This window comes from Myotis yumanensis, unplaced genomic scaffold, assembly GCF_028538775.1.
Source record: "Myotis yumanensis isolate MYYU_CA2020_CCGP unplaced genomic scaffold, mMyoYum1.0.hap1 SCAF_4, whole genome shotgun sequence".
NCBI classification, from domain to species: domain Eukaryota; kingdom Metazoa; phylum Chordata; class Mammalia; order Chiroptera; family Vespertilionidae; genus Myotis; species Myotis yumanensis.
The window spans coordinates 9,869,415-9,877,558 of NW_027223755.1; positions in this window are offsets into that span (position 1 = coordinate 9,869,415).

Consider the following 8,144-nt stretch of genomic DNA (forward strand, 5'->3'; position numbering starts at 1 on the left):
CCCACATAGGAGCCAAGTCATCGTCAGAACACTGGTTGGCAAACATGGAATTGGGAAAGAAGTTAAACACAGCTCTTTCAGGCTATCAAGTTAAGATAACATGATGTATTCATTTGTCAATAGGACAGTCTTCCCAATAGGGATGGAGATATACCAAGGCCATACAACTACCGATTGCCTTCCCCATGCCACTTTAAGACTGGCTTTGCTCATGAGACTAGAATCCTTGACGTCCACCCCAAGCTCTTTTCTGTGGACTGCCCTAAACTGAACACTTTGCATTTATAGCGATGACTCCCCTTTTTTATGAGCCCATGGCTGATGATCTCCATTTCCTACCATCAATTCCTTTTTAAAAAAAATATATTTGTATTGATTTTAGAGAGGAAGGGGGAGAGAGATAGAAACATCAATGATGAGAGAGAATCATTGATCAGCTGCCTCCTGCAGACCCCCTACTGGGGATCGAGCCAGCAACTCCGGCATATGTCCTGACCCGGAATTGATCTGTGACCTCCTCCTGGTTCATAGGCTGATGCTCAACCACTGAGCCATGCCGGCTAGAGCTTGAAAAAAAAACCTTATTGGAATGGTCCTATGAGGAAGGTAAGGGTGGGCTTTAGTGCGTTCTTCCAAAGCCTAGATGGGGGAACACCCCTATCCCAGGACACCACAACCCCAAGAGAGCTGAAAGAACCTCAGCAGGTCCCATGGCTCCATGGGCTCAGAGGGCAAGAGGAGCCAGAGCTGTACAGCTGCTGTGTACAGACCTGCCTATGGTTTTGCTCTGCCACCCCCATGGCTGTTTGCCTTTGTCTTCGGGCTTATTTCCTCACAATGTAACCCACCCCATTGTTAACGTTGTTTCTGTAAACTAGACCTGTTAATTAACACGTGACTGCAGATAAGCAGTTTGCTTAAGAAGTCTGGGAACTGACTTCTAAGCAACAGACTCTGACCTTCAGGCATTCTAGCTCTTGGAGACTGGCCGACCTTCAACCTTAAAACCAGGATGATGAGGAAAACCAGGATGATGAGGAAAACCAGGATGACAAAAACCAGACCATCACTTGACCGACTCTGAGGTGGCTATGGGAGTAGACTGTGCTGACACACACACAGCCCTCAACAGAAAGCCCACAACTCCCTCTGGTTTCCTTTGTTCTGTCTTCCTCTTCCCGGAGCATAAAAACCCCTGCCTGCACTGACATGTTAAGATGGTCTTTGTGACAAGAGTCCACCCTCTTTTCAAGCTGCCAGCTCTTGAATAAACTGAGTTTTCCTTCTACCAACCCCTGACTCTTCAGTATTGGCTTGTGGCAGGCAGCCGAACCTGTGTTGGGGATCAACAGCACAAGATGGTTGCAACCAGTCTCAGCATCATGTTCTCACAACAACATTCAAAGATTGGAAGAGGGAGAAAGGGCATCCTTCTCTAAATCCCTTTGGAAGAGCAAAGATAACTTTTCCGGAATTCCCCCATGGACTTTGCGTAGCTGGTTGGGCAGAATTATACCATATGCCCATTCCTAAGGCAATCATTATAGAGGAATTACAGGTAGCTTCAGCCTTCCCTAAAGCAAATCTGGATTCTGTTTACAGGAAAGATTGAGCAAAGGGCTGAAGGATAGGCAGGGACCCTGTCTGGTGGGTGAAGGAGTCCCTCGCTGTTCCACTTGACCTGCTCATTTCCTATGTGTGGGTTTGGGTACCAGGAGGCAGCATGGAGGTTGAGCTATATCATGGGACTCTTTCTGCCAGGGGGTTCATGCCAATACACTCCCTTTAAGCCCTAATTGGTTGCTGGTTGATTTATTTTGAAGATACCATTTATTGGTATATTAGCCAATACTCTTTGGTTGCAAAGAACAGAAACCAACACAGAGTGGCTTAATCACTTGGTTCACATAATGAAAATCTAGGCAGTTGGGGTTGTTTTGTTTTTTTTAAAAAAAAAATTTTTTTTATTGATTTCAGAGAGAAAGGGAGAGAGAGATAGAAACATCAATGATGAGAGAGAATCACTGATTGGCTGCCTTTTGCACGCCCCCCACTGGGAATCCAGCCCACAACCCAGGCATCTGCCTTTGACTGGAATCAAACCCGGGATCCTCCAGTCCACAGGCTGACGCTCTATCCACAGAGCCAAACCAGCTAAGGCTAGGCAGTTGGTTTTATTTCAAGGACAATTGGATCCAAGAAGTCAGTTGATGTCATTTACTATTACTATACTCTTCATCTTTCAAAAAATGATTTCGTTGGCTTTGGCATTTTTCTCAGAAAGGCTTCTTCCTTGCTTAAGATTCCCACCCTACAAAGTTAGTAGACAAGACAGGCAAACTCCTTGTCCCCATAGAGCTTACTTTCTAGGGGAGTGGTCGAAGGAGAAACACACTCCTGCGTTTCTCCTCTGTTCCCAGTGCTCTCCTGCAACACTGATTTACCTCTGATACCAGACGTGGGTGTTCCACAAATGTAGCAATTCTTTGATGCTAGCTGACATCCTACGGCTTAATTCTGACATTATTTACTAGGAGATATCATCAGATCCCACAGGTTAAGAACCCAGTCCTACAAGACTGCCTCCCACTCCAACCAAAATCAGATGCTAATCAAAAGTCTACGTGATTGTTGCCTGGCCAGCATGGCTCAGTGGTTGAGTGTTGACCTATGAACCAGGAGGTCACTTTTTAATTCCTGGTCAGGGCACGCCTGGGTTGTGGGCTCAGTCCCCAATGAGGGGTGTGTAGGAGGCAACCAATCAGTGATTCTCTCTCATTATTAATGTTTCTACATCTCTCTCCCTCTTCCTTCCTCTCTGAAATCAATATCTATATATATATAAAAGGCTAATATGCTAAATGCCCGACTGTTTGACCATTCAACTGGTAGCTATGATGTGCACTGACCACCAGGGGGCAGATACTCAATGCACAAGCATGGAAACATGGAACAGACAAATGAATCTCAGAGGGAAGAGGGGAGGGGGGACAATCAGAAGAGATTAACCAAAGATCTTATATGCATACTAGAGGCTCAGTGCACAGATTCGTGCACCAGTGGGGTCCCTCAGCCTGGCCTGTGGGGATCGGGCCAAAACCAGCCTGGTGCATGAATTTGTGCAATGGAGGGGGGTCCCTTGGCCTGGCCTGTGGAGATCAGTTTCAAATCTGTGCACTGGGCCTCCTACATCCCCAAGGGGTCCTGGATTGAGAGAGGGCACAGGCCAAGCAGAGGGACCCCACCGGTGCACAACTCTGTGCACCAGGCCTCTAGTCTATATATATAAAAGGCCAATATGCTAAGTGTCCACCCGACCAATAGCTATGACACACACTGACCACCAGGGGGCAGATGCTCAATGCAGTAGCTGCCCTCCTGGTGGTCAGTGTGCTCCCACAGGGGGAGTGCTGCTCAGCCAGAAGCCAGGTTCACGGCTGGTGAGTGCAGCGGCAGTGGCAGGACCCTCTCCTGCCTCTGTGGCAGCTCTAAGGATCCCTTGGGGGATTTTTGCCCGCTGGCTGGCAGGCAGACAGACATCCCCCGAGGGGTCCCAGCCTGTGAGAGGGTGCAGGCCAAGCTGAGGGACACCCCCCAACCCCCAGTGCACAAATGTCATGCATCAGGCCTCTAGTTGGTTAATAACATCATATAATTTCAGGTGTACAACTTTATAATATGTTTGTGTACTCAACTGGGAGTTCACTACCCAAAGTCTAATCTCCTTTTATCACCTTGTATTTGACCCCCTTCACCCTCTTCATCTGAGTCTTTTGTAAATTTGTCCTTGTAAAACTTAGAAAAATAACGTTAAAATGTCATAGACCTTGTTGAGGTTGGGGGAGGCATGTGGAGGACATGACTGTGTCATTTTACTGGCCTCCCTGGGCTTACTCATTCCATCTCCACTGGGAGGAAGAAGTGACTTACCTGGAGAGAGGCTTTGGGAGAAGACAGCAGCTATGTCCTCTCCCCCTGCTGGGAGCAGCGGCCTGCAGGAGGGGTGCTCTCCGTGGCTCTCTACCACGGTGTAGTTCGATGTAGCAGCTAAAAGAGGCCTGCCCTGGCCACCCACAGCCTGTGCCTGGGAGGCCAAGTCTGTGATTCTGGAGCACAGGGTTAGGAAGCCCACAGATTCCACACACCTACACCATGTCCTTTACCTTGGCTTTCAAAGGCAATACTTAAATCCCAACCCACATTGTTTCAGAACTTGACAAGAGAAGAGGACTTTTCTTTTCTTTTTTAAATATATTTTATTGATTTTTTACAGAGAGGAAGGGAGAGAGATAGAGAGTTAGAAACATCGATGAGAGAGAAACATCCATCAGCTGCCTCCTGCACACCCCCCACTGGGGATGTGCCTGCAACCAAGGTACATGCCCTTGACTGGAATCGAACCTGGGACCCTTCAGTCCGTAGGCTGACGCTCTATCCACTGAGCCAAACTGGTTACGGCAAGGACTTTTCTATTTATGGCCCCTCAGACTCCTAACAGATTTATACAAATTGTTCCGTACGTACTTTCAGAGTAAAATTGTAAAAGTTTAACATGTCTATTTTGCTGTTTTCCCCCCTCCAATATCAGTCTGGATCCAAGCAGGAAAGAGAAAACACCCAGTAATTTATTGTTTAAAAATATATTTGTATTGATTCAGAGAGGAAGGGAGAGGGAAAGAGAGATAGAAACATCAATGATGAGAGAGAATCATAGATCAGCTTCTTCCTGCACACCCCTTACCCGCATATGCCCTGGCTGGGAATTGAACTGTGACCTCCTGGTTCATAGGCTGATGCCGCTGATCAATACCTTCCCTTCAGATAACTGGTTATATATTTGGGTGGCACTGAGAGGTTCTTATCACTCCATTTCCTTCCTAACAAAAGTCTGTACCTGTTGTTTCTTGCTCTAGGCTTCCTATCTTTATGGATTTATGGCTTTTTAGAAAATCCATGTGTGATCATTTTAGTCAGTTTCACTAGGAAGCAAAGGTCAACATATGCTTAATTCATATCGTGGATGGGAAAAAAAAGGGGGGGTTCTATGGAAAGTAACTCACAGGTCTATAACTTTTCTTTGGGAGGGGGTAAATTTTATTGAATTTATTGGCGTGACATTGGTTAGTAAAATTATATTGGTTGCAGGGGTAGAGTTCTCTAAGACATCATCTGTATATTGCACTATGTGTTCACCACCCAAGTGAAGTCTCCTTCCATCACCATTTATCACCCCTTTATACTCTTCTACCTTCCTCCACTCCATTCCTCTCTAGTAATCACCACCCTGTTGTTGGTGAGGCCTGTAAGTTTTTAGTAAAAGGTTTCTCTATGCTTTAAGCAAGCCCTGTTTATTGTTCCTGTGAATCTAGGTTAACATACCTTTGTAATAAGCTGTAACCACCCTCAAGAGAGCACATAATCTTGTTGAACTATAACCCAGTCCCTGCCTTGCTTCTTCCCACCTCCAGGTCACCTTCCTTATGTTCCTTCCTTAATTTTAAGTGCATAAAAGGAGCTGTAAAACTATTATTCCCTGGAGCATTTGAGAGCTTGCTCCTCAGCATATGTTATTAGTTTGGCTCAAATAAACTCTTATAAGAATTCTCTACAGGTTTGAACGTTTCTTAAGCCGACTGGACATCTCTGTCCTGGTCTTAGTGGTTCCTGTGCCAAAGGAGCTGACCCACCAACTCTCACCCTCAGCAGAGGTTATGGGTCCAGGCTGGCCCCAGCTTCAGGAAATAAGTGTCAGACTCTCAGTGGTCCCATTGAAGCCCTGCCTAGATTGAGACCAGGAAGTCACTTCTCTCCAAAGACATTCTCCTCTCTAAATTTTCTCTAAAGCACTCCTCTTTCAACTAACTAACACCCTTGTATCAATCAGGGTTCAACCAGAAAAACTGAACCCCTAGGAGAGAGAGCTATATATATATATATTAAGGGATTGATTGCAAGGAATTGGCTTACGTGATTGTGGAGGCGAACCCACAGGTCAGACCAGCGGGAAGGGCAGGCTGGAAGCTGCACTCACAGGTGGGATTTCTTTTTATTCAGAGAAGCCTCGGCCCTGCTCTTAAAGCTTTCACCTGATTGCATCAGGCCTGCCAGCTTATGTAGACATCTCCCTTAAAGTCAACTGACTGTAGGTTTTAATTATAAAATACCTTCTCCGCAACAGGTTACCTTTTGCTTGAATAAAGACTGTGGCTTAGCTAAACTGACACATGAACGTGGCCATCACACCCGTATTATGGGTTGAGTATTTTTAGAATTGTGAAACCTGTGCTTGCATGTTTCCTTGGAAAATCTGCATCTTATCTGAGCACTCGCTTTGGAATTTTATATCTGCTATACCAAGTTAATTTCCTTATGTATCATCTTGATGCTCAGCCTCAAGAGAATAGTTCAGAGTAATGAGCCCCCTGAATCTCCCTGCCTCACCCTCAGTTTGTACCCCGAGTTTCTGCTCAGGGCCTCTCTTGGTCTCCCTGGTTCTTAAACTGACTGCTATGCTTTGCAGTCCTCGCCTTACACTGATGCGTGTCCCGTTCCTCCTGCCTCACTCATTAACTGGCTATGCTTGGTAAGCCCCGTATTCTTTTTTTTTTTTTTAAAGAATAGTTTTATTGATTTTTAAGAGATAGAGAAGAGAGAAACATTGATATTAGAGGAACATCTAATATGGGCTGCCTCCTGCATGCCTCCTCCCTGGGATCAAGCCCAAAACCTGGACATGTGCCCTGACTGAAAATCGAACTAGCAACCTGTCAGTGTAAGGGATGATACCCAACCAACGGAGCCACACCGGCTAGGCCTAGGCCCCATATTTTCAGAGAACATTTCAGGTTCCCCATCTGTTCCCGCCTCATTCAAGGAGTGAGCCTTCCTCCAGTTTGTCTTATGCTGTCTCTACATTGGCTCTGACCTCTGTGCTGGAAAGCACCAAGCCAGGTTGAGTCCTCCATCCCTTACTGGATGTCAGACCTCCATCCTCACAACCCCATAACTCTTATGGAACAAATGTTACTCTTGCTTACATTAGAGTTACCTCCCGTATTGGTGATATCTCCTACCCATCCCCAAGCTGGAAGCTTTGGGGACAGATACTGCTCTGGTTCATGTTTCTATGGCTTCTAGCATCTGACACAATGCTTTGTCTAAAGTAAACTCTTAATAACTATTTTCTGAAATGAATGTATTTGACTGGGATCATTATTTCCCTAAGGCCCAGCTGGTGTGGCTCAATAGTTGAGCATCGACCTATGAACCAGGAGGTCACAGTTCGATTCTTGGTGGGGCCACGTGCCTGAGTTGTGGGCTCGCTTCCCAGTAGGGAATGTGCAGGAGACAGCCGATCAATGATTCTCTCTCATCATTGATGTTTCAATCTCTCTTTCCCTCTCCCTTTGCCTCTGAAATCAGTAAAAATATATATTTAAAAAAAACAATTTGTGAAGGAGCTGCACATATGATCTCTGAGTCAGGAAACTTGGCTTTGAGCTTACCCTTGTTAACCTCAGTTTTTCTAGCCCTCATTCTCTTCATCTTTCAAATGAGAGGTTTGGACCAGATGATTTTCAGAGTTCCTGCTATGTTCTTAAATTCTAAGATTGTTTTAATGCCTCAAGTGAGAATGCTGGTTTGTTTTCACAGTTCCTCAAATAAACAATCTTTGCTCCGAGAAGAGAGATATGCTATTCAGAGTGACAAAGTTTGAGTTGCTGGGATGACAGTGAGCAGGCAGCCCTATCCTGCCCTAGCTTGCCCTGCTTGGGGGCAGCAAGCTGCTCAAACTGCACCCAATCAGGGAGCAGGAAACTGGTCCCATGCACTCGGATGACAGCAGGTGACGTGGGAGCAAATGAAGGGCGAGAAGAGAAACGGAAGGCACTTCCTTAAAGAGGGCAGTTTCTAAGAAAAGAAAGACGTAATGAGTGAAGAACCATTTCTTTGACACCACTCCTGATATGGATGACAGGAAAGCCATTACGAGTTACTGTCATTGAAAGTAGGTGTGGTGGCAAGTGGAAGCAGAAGGAAATAAAACACAAACACAAATAAAAACATGAGGAAGCTCCCAAATCATCTCCTCGTTTCAAATAGCTGTAGCTAGACTTTATCTTTTGCCCTTGTGTTCTCTCTCT